Raw genomic sequence first — 19,795 nt, 5'->3', positions numbered from 1 at the left:
CTGCCTACAAGACATAAGAAAACTCTCAAAAGATGTAAATAGGAGCCAAGGCTAAGTAGATTCCTGCAAACATCAGCATTGCTCCCCATGACTAAGTGGACTTCCAATTGAGCCTTAACTCTGAGCCACATGCCCAAGTCATCTTGTTCTCAGAATAAAGTTTTTATCCTAATTCTTTCATCTTCTGATGTTGGGACTTGTCTTCTCATTTATAAAATCAAAAGTGATGCTTGATTCAACTGTGGCAGTTTGAAGAGGGCAAAAGTAAAATATCAAAGAAGCTTACTAGTTTTTACATCTGTTTAGGTAACACAGATATGGCTTGTTGGAAAAGATCTGGCTGGGAGTCCACAGGTGTTGGATGCAGCTCTCCCTACGTTGTTTTTCCCATGACACCCAGTATGGCTTATTGGTGGTTCATCAGGGCAGGATTCACTAGGAGGTATGGGAGAATTGAACAACATCAAAGACAGCCCTGGGATGTATTTCAATGTCTTGAAGCAGGAAACAGAAATGGGGACTTCAAGTCATGAGTCATTCAGGGGCATATAAGGAAGAAGAGTAAAGTAAGCAGGTCAAGGGGTACAGAACCTATGATTCTTCTGCTGTTGGTCCCCAATCCCTTGAGGGATTATGCCACAGGGTTCTCAAGGACAAGGCATATCAGAGAGCTGGGCCCCTCTCCACTCCTTTCTGCCCCCACAAACAGGCCCATGCAATTCTCTCTCCAAAAGAGCCACTATACATTTATTATGGTCCTTGCAGCCAAGGCGTCAGTGCCTGGCCCCTTTCCAACAGGGGGTGAAATGCGGTGAGAGGCCATTCTGGGGTGACTCTCACTTTGTAATTAACCCTCCTTATTAGCATCTCACTTGCTTTGGATGGGGCAGTGCACACATGTTTGTGGTTATGTAACTGCCAAACAGGGCTGGGCCAGCTGTTTGTTGGCATTCTAATTGTCTCCAATCACAGGGAAATGAATTGCAGCGAGGAAAGTAATGAGTGGAGCACCCTGGCAGCCAGCCAAGGGCTCCACACTGTCAGCTGCAAAGCCCAGGAATCTGCCATCAAAGTAAGGCACTGGAGGTCATCTGGAGCCAGGGAAGCCAGAACCCAGGTGCACCCTGCTTAAGGAGGGATGTGGGGACAAGAAGGAGGGGATTGGAACCTGGGGAAAGAGACCACGTGAGTGGGGGACAGAGGAGGAGAGATTCAAGTACTTTCTCTTTGTTCTGACCCCTCTTTCTTCTTCTTTTTGTTCTCTCCTATCTTCTGATCCCCAACAGCCTCCAATACCACCTTAGCAGTGATCTTAAGAGCACAGGGGAGTGAAGAGGGGGCAGGGCAGGACATGAGAAGGATGAAGTTGATAAAAGGGGTCTGCATGGATTCAAATGATAAAGAAGAGCAAAAAAATCTCAAAGAACAGTTATTCTCCACCCAGCTGTGAGTTTGCTGTTGCTGCTGCCACTGAGGTGATAGGGCTGCTGGGGTGTTGGCCCAGCCACTGAGGTTGGGGCTGCTGCTGCTGGTGTAGTATCTCTATGATGGGGATTCCAATGGCGAGGGACAACAGGCATGGACACCTTAGCTTTAGGTCAAGATGACCTTCTATGAGTGAAATTAGGAAGAATACAAATGCCATAGAATGAGATCAGCACTCTGTAGAAACATCCCAAGAGTTCATAAAATGGGAAGTTAGTAAAAGGCAGTCAGTAAAAAGGAGTTGGGGAGAACCTAGTCTGTCAAGCCTCAGTCAAGCTGGAGAATCTCACATATTCATGTGCACTGACTTGGATGCAGCTGAAACCTAACCATGGTCAATGACTGAAGGAGATTGGAACTGGAAAAGGCTGGTCTGAAATGAGCTTGCAGGGGGAGTCCCTTACGGCCAGCTCTGTCACTGAGTTCCCAGCACTGTCCAGGGAAGTGGGTTTGAAAATCAGGAAGACAGAGTATTCTTGACCCAGAGAAACACTTCTGGTGTCGGCAGGGATGTCTCACAGGTGCTCACAGTGGTTGGGTGTAAAGTTCTTCAGGACTATTCAGTTTGCTGGATTGACTGATGAATTTATTCCATGCTTATTGGGCACAAACTGTACGAGAGACACTTTGTTAGTCCTTGAGAATAAAGAGGTGAACAAAACAGGCATAGCTCCTATCATCATTGAGCTTTTAGTTGAGCAGAAAATACAGAGAGTTATGAACGAAAGTCCTGAGCAGAGAGTGAGTGTAGTGTGTTTTGGGCACTAAGACAGGAGAAATGGCAGGAGATGATACTGATGAGGAAGGTGAGGCCCAACTCAGGTAGGGCCTTTGCCCTGTGCCAAAGGGTTTGGGCCCTATTCTGAGGGCAACTGTATTAATCAGAATGTTCTTCATTGCCAGTGAAAGGAACTTAACTTGAATAACCTGTGGTGGAAAAGGATGTTTCCTGGCCTGGAATCCAAGGAAGAGATGACCAGCGTACACTGATAGGAGGATCTGAGATGAGGTTGAACTGAGGACACTAGGGAATCAGGAGCGTGAACCTGGCTAAGACTTTCCTGCCTCTCCCACGTTGCTGGCTTCTATCTCTTTCCCTACCCACTTTCTTCAAATGGTGGAGAAAATGGACACCCATAGCTTCTGAGTTTTACCTTATAGCCTCTTCCAGTGGAGAAGGACTTACTGTCCTTTTTCCTGTCCCAGGTCACATATCCTTCAGAGGAGGCTTATGGCCCGCTTGGGTCAAGTATCTGTTCACAATCATGTGTGTCTAGAAGGTGAAGTACATAAAAGAATTAAGAAGCTACACTAGGAACTACGTAAATTGGGTAGGGTGAGGTGGGGGTGCTAGATATCCAATGGATATCCACTACAGCCATTAGGGCCCACCGAGCAACCTCTGGACTTCTAAAATAGGTTCCCAAGATAGGCTGATTGTGGAGCAGATGCAAATATTTGTGTTAGGTCACTGAGAAAATCACCTCTGGCAAGTAACTGATTAGTAAGTTATGTATATGATTGATGGTTTAGAGTGGAACCTGGCTCATAGTAATTCTATCTAAGTGTTAGTGATTATCAGTGTGACATGACGACGACGACGACGATGATGATGATGATGATGATGATCCATCTCCTCTGAGTATATGGACATAATTCAGTTTGGGACCTACACAGCTAGCAGTCATGATATGGTGACCCCATCAAGGCAGGGACAGTCTTCTCTAGCCACTATCGTCCACATCTCAAGTTCATCTCCTCTAAATTTCATTTTCAGGGACTTCATTACTAGGAAGTAACGACAAGTAACGACAGGCAGGAACTGCATTTTCCTTCTGCCACTCACCACCAAACATGATCCATACTCAATAAACACTTGATAAAGGTAAGCGATAAGTTAAACCTGACTACAGAATTCTTTCTATTATTTGTGTGGCTCTATTTGAATAAACCAGGGTTTTTCACTAAACTTTTGGTTACCGGGAGAATCTCCATGGATCCTCTAATAACGACCTTGACAGGCAAAGCTCCAAACAAACATTGATTCTCTTACCACCTTTGTAAATATGTGAGCCATATGGCAATTATTTTAACAAATTATAATTTTAAGGAGTAAAAAATTTTAAAATGGTTGTTTATCATGACAGAGAAATGATTTACATACACATAAACATGAATATTCAGAGCCATAGGTAAGACAAAAATGCTTGGCTAATTTCTGATGAACCAGAATCAACCAGGTTAGATTTTGATCTCCTTGAGGACAAAGGTATATGTATTCTCTGCTTTATATCCCCAATTCATGTGCCTTGTCCTAGACCTTGTAATAGAAATTTCTGTGATGATAAAAATGTCCTATATCTACAATGTCCAATATGATAGCCATTAGTGGCTAGTGTGATTGAGGAACTAAAATTTTAATTTATTTAATGTAACATAACTTAAATACCACATATGGCTAGCAGTCACCATATTGGACAGTATAGACTTAGACCATGGTTCATGGATTTGGAAACTTATTGTGGGATAGACAAGAGATGTTTAATATACTGTTAACCAGATCAGGGTCTACATGTAGGGTATGCAGGGTACAGGAATTGTCATAATGGTGAGCTTGTGCATTATCTCAGTCATCGTAGGTCATTCATTCATCCATTCAAAGGCCATATATGGAGTAACTACCATGTGCCAGGCTCTGTACTGATGGGGGAGGGGTGGTATAAATAAAGACTGATTATTGTCCTGACTTAAAGGTGAAGGGAGAAATCAGCAGATTAATAGACATACAGAAGTTTGTGGTGTTGTTTATATCCAGGGCAAGCATGTGAGCTGTAGGAATCTAGAGGAAGGGTAACTAAATCATCCTGTTGGGGGGGGGGGGAGGGAGTGGAGTGGGTAGGTCACAGAACACCTCTCAAAGAAGTGGAGCTGATTCTTAGAGGACCAGTAAGGATTCTCCCAGGTGATGATGGGGAAAAAGGGGCCTTTCCAGGCAGAGGGACTGGCACAGGCAAGGGTACAGTACTATGGAGTTTGGACCTTTGGGGGAACTTCCAGATGGGAGATGAGTACTATGGGGTACATGTGGTGAGTAGTCAGCCATGCCCCCCAGGAAGAGGGCAGAAACAGTAGAATGAAGGCATTTGGATTTTACCGTAAAGGTAGTGGGCATTCATTCAAAGGGTTTTAAGCAGGGAAGCCAAAAGATCAGATTTGTGTTCTAGAAAGACCCCTTGGCAGCAGTGTGGATACTGATTTAGAGGGAGTGAGAATGGAGACAGACCCTGGGGAAGACAAGCTTTCCTTCCGTGAGAGACCCTGAAGTTGCATCTAAAGTACTAACTGCCGGCCAGATGTAAGTCACTGCCCTTCTGAGAAATGGCTCAGGTGCAGGGTGCTGGAAGGTCTGAATTTGGCTTCAGGGAGAGCAAACAGCCCGGCATGGCACCAGGGAAACCATCTTCTGGAGAGAGCAATGTGTGTACCTGAGCAGCCTGGTGTACAAGGGTGGGTAGCCAGAGCTAGGTGAGCCTTGGGGTGAGAGCGGACTGCATTTCTCTGCTACTTTCCTTCCTATCTGTCGTTTCTATGCATGAGGTTTTTTTCTGGGTCACCTGCTGTATTAGTCTGCTCTGATTGCCTTAACAAAATACCACAGACTGTGACTTAAACAACAGATATTTATTTCTCACAGTTTTGAAGACTAGGAAGTCCATGATCAAGGTGCTGCCAATGAGGTTCTTGGTGAGAGCTGTTCCTGGCTTGCAGATGGCCACCTTCTCGCTACGTCCTCACAGGGACTTTGCTCAGTGCATGTGAGTAGAACTCTCTCTCCTCTTCTTCTTCTTTTACGGCCACTATTCCCATCTTGAGTGTTCCACCCTCATGACCTACTCTAACCCTAATCAACTCCCAAAGGCCCCATTCCCAAATCCCACCATGTCGGGGATTAGGACTTCAACATATGAGTTTTGGGGTGATGCAAACATTCAGTCCATAATACCTGCATTGGGTAAGTGACTAGGTGTAAGGCTTGGTACACATATTTGGGCTTCTCAAGGGTACGTGCAGAGTTTGCCTCCACTTGGCATTTCAAGAGCATTTATAAAACCTGGGCAGGAGCAGAGGGGCTTCTGTTTCTAGATGCTGCGAAGTTGATACTCTGCTCCCTGCTGAGGGGGCAAGGACCCAGACCCAGGCCCAATCACCCAGGCTAGGCCCTAAAGACACGTATTCATCCCTCCTGTGGTTAGCCTTTCTTATCCCTCGTCTCTCATTCAGAAAGCAAGAATCTGTGTTCCTTGAGTACACACAGCTGACTGGCCAAGGAGCTATGAACTCAGAAGAGTTTGGGTGGTTGGCAGAGGTCAGCTTGGGCTGAGAATGTTAAGCAGTTCTGAGCTGTTCACTTCTACCTGTCATTCTGACAGTGGGGTGTCAGGGGTAAAGCCAGGGTCAGGAAGAGATTATAAGAAGAAAGATTGGGGGTTATTAGGGGAACACACTTTCAACTCTCTAGCAATAGATGGAAGTCTTGAAAGGTTGTGGGGTTCTCCATTGTCAAAGGTGGAGATGATGATAATTTGGCGAGGATGCTGTAGGGGGACAAAAGCAACAAATGGGGAGTTTGACTGGGAAAGCAAAAGTAGAACAGACTGAGGATTAGAACATTACATACGTTCTTTGCCGCATCATCTAAGTAAACAGACCTTAGGAAGATACTGCTCCGTGGGGGAAGTGCAGGTGCCCACATGGGGGGGATCTGTCATCCAGACTTCAGCAAGGCTGGGCAGACCACCCAGAGAAAGTGACGACTGAGCAGAAACCTAAAGGATAAGGAGGAATTTACTAGGGAAAGGGTGGTGGACTGAGGGACACAGACCACTTCACTGTGTAATTCCTACAAAGAATTATCTGCCTCAGAATGTCAACAGTGCAAAGTTAAGACACCTTTATGTACAGTCTATTTGAAATTCCTGTCTTGTGAGAGATGACAGGCCTCTTGATACTATAAGTTATTTGAATGAGTTTTTTGCTTCCTCATTTTAAATATGTTCGATGTCCATCACATGTCACACTTTTTGACAGGACCTAAGACATAGTAGTGTAGAAAAGAGAGTAGGGCCAAAGGGCCATTCTTTGCAATCCTGAATTCTTTGTAGTACTGTAAGTCCTGGGAAGGCGGTGGAGCAGGTGTGGACAATGCAATGAAATGTAGCCACGGCCAATAAACCACAGAAACCCTGCTTCTCCCACCTCTTGGCATCTTCTTGGGGATGATGCTATTCAGTCACGAGTCGTTGCAAAGCTCCTTTCCACAGCGCTGTGTGATTCCTCCAGCCTTCCAGGCCGTCAGAACTCTGGGAGGCACAGGCTGAGCCTGCGTGGTTTAAGGAGGAACAGCATGGAGAATGAGAAACAGACGTACGGGAGGCATTAAGGACCTCTGGTCATTTGGGGGGTTGGGTATGGAATCTTGACCTGGTTTCCATGGCCAGATTGCAAGATACACTTACAAGTTTGGACTTTCCCCTAGGGTAATGTACTCATAAACATTCAGTTAAATGTGGAGAGAACTGAAGCTCAGTTTTATGAGTAACTACACCTGACTTTGTCATAATCTTTTATATTGCTTACTTGCAGATTTTATGGTCAAACCTAACACCTTCTCTGTGGTTATTTGAAAACTTATCCTACTTGAACGTATTGGAGGGATGGCATGGTATAAAAAAATTAGCATGGAATTTAAGAATCTGAACATCTACATAATTAGCTGTATCACTTATGTAACATCTCTGAGTATGTTTTCTCATTTGAAATTTAGGGGTAACCTCTGTCTCATAGAAAATGTCGGGTACAGTGCCTGATAACAATAAGTGCTCAATAAATATCCTCCTTTTCTTAGTTCAGAGATATCCCTTCTCTTTTCTATGCTGCTATGTCTTAGGTCCTGTGAGAGTTTGTTACATTTAATGGCTGTAAATCATATTTAAAATGAAAATAAAAAATCTTGAGCCATATGGCTTCGAGTATTAAGAAGTGTGTTGTAGCTTACAAGACAGGAATTCCAACTTGATTCCAGAAAGAATATACTGTTTGTCAGTTTTCAACACACATTTTCTTTTTTTTAATTAGAAAATTTTAATGTTGACACAATTATAAGTGTTCCCCTTTTCCTTGCTCTTTGCCCACCTCCATCTTTCTCTCCCTCTACCCCTCCCTTGGCCTTCACCAAACTCTTGTCTGTGTCCATGAGGAATGCATGTATGTTCTTACATGGAACAGACTGGCTGGTGCCCGAGGGCAAGGGGGTGAGGATGACTAAATAAAGAAGGTGAGGAGATTAATACCCATTTTCTTTTAAAGATTTGTGTAAGAATGAAGGAATGGAAGACACATCTAAACAATCACAGTTTTTTACCAACCCTAAAAATTCAGCTGTACAAACTTTTTAAAAATATGTTTTTACTGATTTTTTAGAGAGAGAGGAAGGGAGAGAGAGAAAGAAACACGATGTGAGAGAAAAACATCGATCGGCTGCCTACTCCATGCCCCCTACTGTGGATCGAGCCCACAACTCGGACATGTTCCCTGACTGGGAATCGAACTGGGACCTCCCAGTCCATGTGATGTTCAATCCATTGAGCCACACTGGCTGGGCCAGCTGTGCAAACATTTTATTTGGAATAATTTTGAGTTTAAAAATCATGATGTATCCCTGGCTGGTTTTGCTCAGTGGTTGACCTGAGGACCAGAGAGTCCCAGGTTCGGTTCCTGCTAAGGGCACGTACCTCGGTTGCACTTTGTCCCCAGCCCCGGTTGGGGTCGTGTGGGTGGCAACCACTCGATGTGTCTCTCTCATGTTGAAGTTTCTCTCTCACTTCCTCCCTCTCTCCCTCCCACTCTATCTGAAGATAAATGCAAGAGTGTCCTTGGGTGAGGATTAAAAAAAATAATAATAAAAAATAAAAATCATGATGTAGATTTATTCATTTTTTTAATGAATAATTCAGAGCTACCTCAATGAAATGTTGTAGACTCTTTGAGCTGGAAGAAATCTTAATGATGTCCTGTAATAAATGCAAGTGACAGTGGCATGGGCTATTATCAGGGATGTTAGTTGTCCCATAAACTGGTCCGATAAGGAAACTCAGACTCAGTTGAGTAGAAGTGGCTTGATCAAGCTGTGGTGACAGGGTTAGTGACGAAGACATTGTATTGATCTGCTTACGGCTTCTTCCTCATATGGCATTTGGGAGTCACCTGCCTCTCTCTTGACCAACTGGTAGCAGCAGGACATGCAAGGAGACTGGCTTCTCTGGCCTCTTACCTGCCCCTGTGCCCTCCTGTTGTTGCCTAGATTCACCTGCCCAGTGCTGCTAGAATGATACATTGTGAGCTGAGCATATTTACCAAGCTCCCATATTTTTCCCTTGAGCTACTAGAAAAAGGTCTGGCAGAGACTGAGAGTCAAAGCAAAGGAATATCCTGGTGGGACTTACACATGGTGGGAGCTGGGTCAGGCCAGGCAACCCAGCAGGAGGGGTGTGGGTGGAGGCAGAGCTCAGAACTATAGATGGCCTCTTGAAACATGCTCAGATGGGAGGTAATTGAGGGTCTGTACAGCAGCCACTGAAATTTGTCACTCAGCAGCACTGCGGTATCTTGACAGAGCATTGCTGATTGGAAATTAAAATGCATGGAATTGTGTGGGGAGTGTTTTTAAGAAGAAACAGCATCAACTTAGTGGCACTATTGAAGCTCTTACAGCAGAACACCAGATGCACGGATTTTCCAAAGAAAGCACAAGGCTCTCTTCCTTCCTGGAGCTGAAGGCTCAGTGTTTAAGTTGGTTAGAGTTAAGCTGTTCTAGGAGACATTGCCACAGCCTGGGAAAGAGATGTCAGAGGACTGTGTCAGAATTGATGCAGACCAGCCTTGGGACTAGTTTGGACAAGCAGCACTTTGATTCTATCTGGATCTCTCTGCCTGCATTTCGGGTGGGGATGGGTTCCTCAGGTTGTCCCATTGTCCCAAATCAAATATCTGCTGTGCTGTGGGGCCCAGGAGACTCATGCATCCAGTGAATCACCACCTTTTTTTTATCTTTTCTGACCCTGCTGTGCTGGACTGGAGCAGTGAACCCTGACCATATGGCAAACATGAGACCTGACCTCCCCGGACCCCTCATCTCCTGGGCAGGAAGCTCAGCCAGATTCCCTCTTCCTGTGCTCAGATTTCTTCCATTAAAATAAAAAAAGTATATATATAGAAATATACTTCATGTTTAAAGTGCTATAAAGATGAATCTGCTGTTAATCAGTATACATTATATATGGATAAAAATGACCACATCCTAATCCCTGCAACCTGTGAATATGTTACCTTATTTGGCAAAAAGGACTTTGCAGTATTATTAAGTTAAGGGTCTTGAGGTAGGAGATTATCGTGGAGTGTCTGGGTGGGCCCAATGTAATTGCAGAGTCCTTAGAGAGAGACAAAGGAGAAGTCGGCGTCAGAAAAGGGAGAGGTGGTGATGGAGCCGGGTTTGGATGACACATTTTGCAGACGGAGGAGGAGGCCACGAGCCAAGGCAGTGGGCAGCGCTGGAAGCTAGAAGGGGCAAGGAAATAGCTTCTTTTCTAAAGCCTCCAGAAGGAACACAGCCCTGCCACCACCGCCTTGGTTTTAGACTTTTGACTTCCATAGCTATAACATAATTTTTATTGTATTAAGCACCAATATGCAGTTTGTTACCATAGCAACAGGAAACTAAAACTACATATGTGTGTGTGTGTGTGTGTGTGTGTGTGTGTACCTACATATATATTCTGAGTTTAAGATTTTAAGGAATATAAAACTTCTATGTATTTGTACATATTACATAAATTAAAACTAGCAGTAACACACTAAGAGTACTTCTTACGACTCATACTTGCAGTCTCTGGAGCCAGGTCTGCGTGTTGTAGCATTGTGACTTGGGCAAGTCACTGATCCTCTTTGCATCTCAGTTTCCTCATCTCTAAAATGGGAATATGATCCTGCCTGGCAGGGTGGAAGTGAGGGTTAAACAAGGTAATATATATAAAGTACTTATAAGAGTACCTGGCATGCAGGAAGTACCATATTGGGTAATATTATTGTCCTGATTTTTCAGATGGAAAAACTGAAGTTGACTTTTTTGTGGTCATGCAGCTCTGAAGGGACACAGCCAGGGTTAGAACTTAGCCAGTCCAGCTGCAGAGTGGTGTCCACACCATATTTTCTTACCAATAGAAGAACAGTATCTGTTATGGACTGAATGCTTGTATTCCCCCAAAAGTTACATGTTGAAGCCCCAATCCCCAGTGTAACTGTATTTGGAGATGGACCTCCAAGGTTAATTAAGGCTAGATGAGGTCATAGGATGGGGCTCTGATCATACAGGATTAGCATTCTTAGAGCTCAGTCCCCTGTGACTCCCCTCCCCATACACACACTGAGGAAAGGCCGCTGAAGGCATCGCAAGAAGGTGACCATCTACAGGTCAGGAAGAGAGGCCTCACAGGAAATCAAATGTGCCAGCTCCTGGCCTTGGACTTCCAGACTCCAGAACCATGAGAAATAGGTCTATCGTGCAAGTCGCTCGCTCCACGGTGTTGTGTTATAGCAGCCTGAGCAGACTGAGAGTTTTCCCTTCCCCAGGCTGCAGTCCTGTTCCACACCCATTCACTCTGTTAGCTGTTCCGGGTACATCCTTTCAGAGACAGACAGTCACACTAACTTACACGAAAACAACATAAAATCATTTTAAATAATATATGATTTCATAACTTGGTTATGCATTCAATACATCATGAATGCCTTTTTGTTAACTTTATTTTTATTATAGAATAATACATAGATACATTATTTTTACAAAATCAGAATATTATGGGGAAAGCTAGTCTCCTTTGGCCACCACTTTTACTGCTGGTCTTCTCCCCTATGCCTTGAGATAATTACCGTTCGAGTTTAGTGATCATCCTTACAGATTTTTATTTAGATATCTTTGCACACATGCACATGTATCCATAGTAAGTGTACAGTATCGTTAGTTGTTTGTGTCCACGTTCTTACCAAATTTGTGTCATACTGTGGAAATTATTTGGAAACTTGGCATTGTTTCTGAGATCCGTGCATACTTATGAACATAGATTTGCTTTGTTCTTTTTAACTTCTGAATTGCATTCTGTCTCATGAATGTATTGAATATATTTTTCCATTTCATTATTGATGGACCTTTAGGTCATTTTCAATTGTGTACTATTATACTGCTTCAATTAGTTTTCTAATCCAGTCTTCTTTCCCACAAGTTAAAATGGTTTCATGGGGCAGAAATGTAGAAAAGGAAATTCTGGGGGAAAAAAAGGAAAAGGAAATTTGCACATGTACAGTTTTAATAGACTGCCAAAGGACCTCCCAAAGTGATCGTCCTCATTATATTTTTTCCAACAGTGAGAGTACTCTTTTCTCCTCAGTAGCACCAATACTTGATTCTATCAGTGTTTTAAATTGTGCAAGTCTGGTGATAAAAATAGAATCTTCTCGTTTGAGTTTGCAATAGAAAAGTTTATCCATTTAGACAGTTGAGCAACTTTTCAAAACGGCTATTTAAAGTTTCTCATTTATGAATTGCATACTCATATTCTTTCCTCAATTTTATTGCGTTATCTTTTTTTATGATTTGTAGGAGTCCTCTTGGATATCTTTCTGTCTAAATACATGCAGGTCTACTTTATTTATTTTTAAAATAGTTTTATAGTATTTAACTGTACACATTAGGGGTCAGCAAATCCTGGGGCCAAATCTGGCCTTCCATATGTTTTTGTAAATAAAGATTTTAAAAAAGACATAACCATGTTCATTCCTTTGCATATTGTCTGTGGCTGATTTTGTGCTACAACAGCAGAGCTGAGTAGATGTGACGTAGGCTCTATGGCCCATAAAAGCTAAAAAATATTTTTTATCTGACTCTTTATAGAAAAATTTTTCTCTGATATAGAGAAATAATTTTTCACCATTTTCCTTCTGATGCATATAGCTTGTTTCCCATTTCCCATTATTTTTATAAATCATCTGCAGTTAATATTATTAGCACACACATCTTTCTCTGCAGATGTGAGCGTTTTCTTGGGCTGGATTCCTAGAAGCAAATTGCTGGTTTATCAGAGGCTGCATTTTGTGAAAATTACTTATTTGAACTAGTAATATGTCTGAATTGGAGGATATTTTACAGAAGTATAGTTCTTTTCTAGGAATAATGATAGCTTCCCATTATTTAGTACCTGCTAGGTACCAGGCATTGTACTACGTGCCTTGCATGTATTATCTCATTTAATCCTCCCAATAACCCAGTTCTGCCTTTTACATATGAAGAAACTGAGGTTCAGTGAAGTCAAGAGGCTTGTCCAAGCCCACGGAACTGGCGCATGGTAGAGCCAGGATCTGAATCTATTCCTCTGACTTCAAAGCTCCCATATTTGCTACTACACAGTGATGTCTCTCAGTAGAAACTAAGCAATATGCAGTATTGGCATAACATCTTGTTACACGTAGCGACTTTGTATATTTGTCTTTCTTTAAATGAACAGGTAACAGCATTTGTAATTAATGTAGTAAGTTTTGGTAGACAGATGGGTTACATTAAAGTTATTTTATAGACCGTTATAAACTGTTGGCTTTCTTAAGCAAGCTAAACATTTCCTTAGCAATCTTATCTCTGTTTCTATAAATAAAGGCACAGCTGTGATGTAGGGGAAAGAATACTCGAGTTAGAAATCCAAATTTAGAAAAACCATGGTTTCTGCCTCCTTCCAAGGTTGCTGTGTGGCTCTGGGCAAGTTTCCTACCCTCTGTGCCTCAGTTTATCCACAGAGTTGTGAGGAATCAGCGTGAATAGCTGAGAAGGTGCTTGACACAGTGCCTGGCATGTATAAGGGTACAACCCCTGATGGTCCTCGTGCCCCCGGGATATTTCTAGGAGGCGGGCTCAATTCAGTAAACCCTGGGTACACTTCTGGAAGCTTCTTTTTTTAAAGCTCTGTCTTGCTCGGAAGCCCTAGTGTCACACCCTTGGCATAATAGTCACAGAGATGCCAGACACTGTCCATTGCCAAGAACGTACCTAAGGCCTGCAGTACAGAAAGGGAGACCAGCTTGTGACCTTTCTTGGTATTTCAGTAATGCTAGACCTGGTCCACGCTCTTTTGCATGTTAAAAACCTTAATACAACCAGCTAACATTTACTCAACACTTACTGTGCCAATTATCTTATTTAATTCTCACCCCAATGCTGGTAGACCAGTATTCCTTCTGTTCCTGTGAGGGCTAGAATAGATGAGGGAATAGAGGCCTGCACAGATTACAAAGAAGCACGTACTGAATAGGTAGAAAAGCTAGGATTTGAATCCACATTTCTCGGACCCTTAAGCCTGGTCAATGAATCCCAATGCTATACTTTCCCCAGCTGGGAAACCTTCGCTAAGAGGATCCCTTGCTGGGACTACGTACAGCTGCAGGCTTTGGGTTGGGAGGATACCCCCCCTTAGGCACACAGTGCATCAGACTTGTGATGCTAAGTGGTCATCTCTCCGCGTTTGGAGCATAGGATCGCCTCTCCTGACCGTCTGGCGCCACGAGTCAACATGTCTGCCTGAGACATATTGATTTTTATTGCCGTCTCAGCGAAGCCTCCCCAAGCATTCGAAAGTGAGATCTGACAGCTGACCGTTTTGCTTTTATCACCGCCTTTCTCCTGTCATGGAAGGCGTCTCTTTCACCCCGGATTGCTACCTAGCACCATGTCAGAACCAGATCAATTTTTTTGTGCCATTCTGTTGGGATTGCTGTCATCTTTTTGGTTTCAGCTGCCTCCCAGACCATCTTGTTCACAATATAAGCTTCAAATGGCCTGGAACTCGTCTTTTATGGCTGCTGCCAGATTAAACATTTAGAACATAATATACCCGGTTTCAAAAACAATTGCACAGCCTTCCAACCAAGCAACATATTGATTTTAATTTAGGCAATTGCACACATTTTCAGGTCTTAGGAGGGGCTCTGGGGCTTCAGACCTGCCAGTGCTCCTGGCCCTCCTCCCTTCCCACCCCTGCTCTCCACGTGGGGCAGGGGGAGTCCAGAGATCACAGGGTTGGAAGCATAGGCCTCATTCATTACACCACGTTTTTGCTTTTGGAATTGAGAACAGTTGAGCCTCAGTTCCAAAGCGGCTATGAAGCAGAAAGGCAGCAAGGTAACCGGGGTCAGACTCCTACCGTGGAATAGCACATGACCGTGGACAAGTCATTTCACCCTCTGGACCCCGGGTTTCTCGATGAGGACACTTAACTCACAAAGCAGATGTTTTATCAAGTGCTAGAAGATTCCTCAATAAAAATTTGGTGAAAAAGTAGACTAGACTGTAAAACATATAATGCTTTCTCGCTGAGTGACTAACTATGGCGGAATATTTTAATGCCCAAGAAGGGTTTTTTCTCACCCCAAGGAGGCACTGATTCAACAAGCCCTGCATGGAGACAATGCAGGCTGGTACATTTTGCATTTTGGTGAAGATAACGGCATCCTACCTACAGAGCTGACAGTGTGTATCTTGATTAATTAGCCAATTCCAGGGACTCGGTCATTGACACCAGACCCCAGCACGGTTTTCACTTGTTTATTCAACATACATTTGCAAAGTTGTCACCTTGCTAGGTGCTGCTATGTAACTGTGAATGTTTGCCTTCAAGGAACTAAGTTTTTCGGATGGAAGGTGGACACACATAATGGTAATTTCAGTGCACTGCTCTGGTGGCTGTTCCCAAAGAAACATCTGTAAAGGCTGGGGAAGGCCACTCTAGGTCCCTTATTTTCCATGGTCACAGGGGGACTCACAGCAGCAGAGCTGCTAGGAATTGCAACTCAAACATGGTGGCTTACACACATTATTGGACTGTTTTGTGACTTGTGGAAGGAGCCTGGAGGTCAGGGGCTAGGGCCAAGGAGCTGCAGCGGTTACATCAACATGCTAGCAGGAAGAAGAGAATGGAGATAAAAGGTTTTTACTCTCAGCTGACTCGGCCCTCTTTAAAGTGGTTTCCCCTGCCCGGCCGGTGTGGCTCAGTGGTTGAGCATCAACCCTTGCACCAAGAGGTTGCTGGTTCAATTCCCAGTCAGGGCACATGCCCAGGTTGTGGGCCAAATCCCTAGTGGGGGGCATGCAGGAGGCAGCCAATCAATGTTCTCTTTCATCGATATTTCTATCTCTTTCTCTCCCTTCCTCTTTTTCTAAAATCAATTGTGTATATATATGTGTGTGTATATATATGTATATGTGTGTGTGTATATATATAATAAAGTGGTTTCCCTGGTACCCTGGCCACTTACCACTTTTTGAGACCACATTAGTCTGTTAGCTGGGTTCTTTGTGGTCCCCTACAGAAGAACAAGGGATAATGGTTACCGCATAGACAACTATTGGTTATTATGACACCCACCAATAGAATGCTAGCTTTTCCCACCACGTCAAGATTTCTTACATCTGCTTCAAAACAAAGATGGGTGAGTGGGATGTCAGAGTGAGCCAATGACAAAGTTTCGTGGTACCATGGCTTTCAGTGGCTTGATTAATGTGGATTTGCATTCCTGGTGTGATGAGTGGGGACGGACAGAGTGAAGGGTGGAGATGAGACGGGGTGGCGGGGCTGATGGGAGGCTGGCTCAGAAGGAAGTGGCTTCCCTGGGGGAGACTTTGGGAATGAAGCACAGGGGAAGCTGTGTCTCCTGCAATCAAGGAGCCTCCTTTTCTGTCTGCAACTGAAATGGGGAAAGCTCGAGAGAACACCAGGTGGTGGTTGGTATTTGGGGCTATTTCTTTGGCTAAGATGTCTTGACCTGAATCTATAGCAGTAGTTTCAAAGGCGTTTTGCTACTTCAGCAAACTGCCTGAGAGGCCCCAAACCACTGGAGTGAGTTTTAGCTCTCAGAAATGAGCCTGGAAGTTATGCTCTCAGCCTCTTATCTTCGTAAATTGACCTGTTGTGGTGGTATGAAGCAATTGTCTTTCCGATCAGAGTAAATTTATGCTAAAAAAAAACCCCACAAAACTTCTAACTGCGGTTGCAGAGAAATTAAATTAGAATAATGAATGAGTTTGATAAGTGAAAATCTAACTTTACCTGCTGTGAGAGAAATAGCTGAATGTTAGCCAAAGATGAATCTTTCAGTGCCTTGGAGAGTGTGATAAATGATAGATGCTAATCACCCATTTTGTGGAGAGGTGCTCAGAGGTGTGGGGAGACATAGGCAATGGGGCCCTCCCATTGTGCTCACACAAATTTGCTGACCATACAGCCACTGTGAAAGTCCACACAGCCAACTGCCTGTCCCGCATCTCTGCTTGGACACCCCAGACTCAGCATGTTCAAAACTGGCCGTCATCCCTCCCGCTAAACGCCGGGTGGCATCCTTGACTCCACCCTGTACACCAAATTCTGATCAGTCACAAAGTCCCACTAATTCAAATGCCAGAGTTCCGCCCCCAGACCATTTTCTCCTTTCCATCCTTAGTCCAGTGGCCCAGTTCAGACTCTTCTTTCTCCTGTTCTACTACCAACCTTCCAACGGACACTTCTTCCTTCGAACCTTCCCCCCAGCTCTGTCTGCATATGCACGTGATGCTCTGTATTCTCTGTAATTTTCCAGTGGCTCCCTTTCCCTACGTGATAACATCCACTCTCCTAAGCATGGCATGTGCCTGTCACCGATCACAGAGGCAGTGGACTGTGGCAGTTATGAGTAAATTTATCTGGAGCCAGCCTGCCTCTTGCTGTGTGACTTTGGGCAGTTGCTTATACTACCTGTGGCTTGGTTTTCTCATCTGTAAAATGGGAATGATCATCTTATCTCATTAGGTTGCTGTGAGAATTCAGCAAATAAATAAAATAAAAGTGCACACACACACACACACACACACACACACACACGAATAGTGCCAGCCATACAGTGAGCACTGTATAAACATTTGCTGTCGTGACTCCTTTCCCGCACACTATGCCCCCCCACACCCGTGCCTTCTTCCTCACGAGTGGCTTCCGCTCTCAGCCAGGCCTCTCCCTTGTTTCTGTTCAATCAGCCTTTGTTCACATTGACCCCTTTGCCTTGGAAGTTCTCCTGCACCTGGCTGACTCCCAGCCATCTTCTGTGAGTTCAGGAATTGCCTTCTAACCCCCCAAAATACCTCAGGCACATGCTTGGCTTCGCAGTTTACCTTTGTCTGCTGGTTACCAGCCTATACCCCCACTAGCTCATGGGAAGGAGGGGCTGCATCTTCTTGTTATTTGTTATTTCCTGCCCCTAGCCCAGTGATTGGTACGTAGAAATGCAGTAAACCGCATTGTGGACTGGACGATACCATGGTACTAATAAAAATCCTACAGTCAGAGCTATCTTTCTAAGCACAGGTCCGATGCAGCTCTTCTCCACTCAGCAATGTGTGCTCTGAAAGAATGAGGACAGTATTCAGAATAAAGCACAACACTGGCAGCCCACTTCTTTGCAGGACCGGGGAAAACCTAGCGGGGGAGCAATATAACCTGAGAGAACAGAAATCGTGAGGCCGAGGAGCAGAGTCGCAGCTGGGTGACCGGCATGCTATGTCAGCCACCTCTCGAGGGAACTGCTGCCTTACCTCTTCTTGAGACAGGCCAGCTCTGCCTACGCAGTCCCATCCGCTGATGGGCACCTCTGCCAGAGCATCAGAACCTTCCCCCCCTCGTTAGGTGACAGCAGTGATCTAAGGTGATGGAGCTGTCAGTCATGTCCCCAGGAGGCCATTGCAATCCTGGGAGAGCAAGCCCCACTGTAGAGCAGTGAGCCCTGGGTGGCATCCAAACCTCACTGTGCCCAGGGCAGCACCCTCGATAACTGAATCAGAATACCTGGCGGGGGGACCCAGGTGTCAGTAATGTTCAGAAGCGTCCAGGTAAGTCTGACATGCAGCCGGGGAGAACCACTGCTGGAGGACCGGGAGCGGGGCTGGGCGGGGTCAAGGAGATGTGAACTCATCAGCCTGTCTTTCTTTCTGGGCCAGATGTGTTTCCTTCAAAAACACTTACAGACTAAGCGACTTTCCCAAATCTAGTCTGTAACAGGCAAATTGTTTACTTTCTTCTCCTGTTTGTTTGTATGTTTTTAGGGTAACTTGGGCTGGTCATTACTGTTGTGACCTAGAGCAGTGGTTTCCAACAGGTGCGTTGCAAGAATTTTTAAAACGTGCAATACCTGACTATTGAGTCAGGGGCACTGGCCGCTTTCCCCTTAGATTGTCAAATAAAAACATGACAACAGCCAACACAATAATAGCCATCCAGTATGAATGAGTCAAAATTATACCTATTTTTGTTGTTGCTGTTTGGTAAAAAATAGAAAAATAGAATTTTTTTTTTCCCCTTGGTGTCCTGGAGAATTTTAGTCATCAGTTTATGAACAAGGTTGAAAATCGCGGCCCTAGAGCATAAGTCCCAGCTTAGATGGATTAGGCAGGTTCACAGTCGCAAGCAACAAAACTCAAATTTTTTGTTAATGGAAAAGGAAATTTAAGTAGGAAAGGGATTTTTTTAGAGAAAGTTTGTATAACACGAAAACACATAACTATATATAGCACAAAATGTGCAATTGTAACTGTTTTAAAGGTACAAATCAGCGGCATTAATTACGTTGCCAATGTTGTGCCACCGTCACCACTATTGCCAAACTGCATCAACTCACGCGGAAACTCTGTACCTGTTAAACTACCCTCCATTCTGCCCTTCTCCCAGCCCTTGCAAGTGGAATCCTGCTTTCTGTCTACGAATTTGCCTCTTCCAGGTATCTCATGTGAGTGGAGTTATGAAATATTTGTGGGTTTTTCTGCCGACTTACTTCGCTTAGCATGATGTCTTCAAGGTTTATCTACGTCGTAGCATGTATCAGTCTTCATGCCTTTTTTTTTTTTAATCCTCACCAGAGGACATTTTTCCATTTTTTGTTCAGGTAGAGTGGGAGGGAGAGAGAGGAACAGAGAGAGACAGAGAAACATCGACGTGAAAGGGACACATCAAGTGGCTGCCACCCGCACAACCGACCAGGGCCGGGGACAAACTGCAACCGAGGTATGTGCCCTTAGCGGGAACCGAACCCGGGTCTCTCAGGACTGCAGGCCGATGCTCTAACCGCTGAGCCAAACCGGCCAGGGCAGTCTTCATGCCTTTTAAAAAACTTTTTTTCTATATTGATTTTAGAGAGTAGAGAG

The sequence above is a fragment of the Molossus molossus genome, unplaced genomic scaffold (genome assembly GCF_014108415.1).
Source record: "Molossus molossus isolate mMolMol1 unplaced genomic scaffold, mMolMol1.p scaffold_m16_p_13, whole genome shotgun sequence".
Classification (NCBI taxonomy): Eukaryota; Metazoa; Chordata; class Mammalia; order Chiroptera; family Molossidae; genus Molossus; species Molossus molossus.
This window is presented reverse-complemented; position numbering follows the sequence as displayed.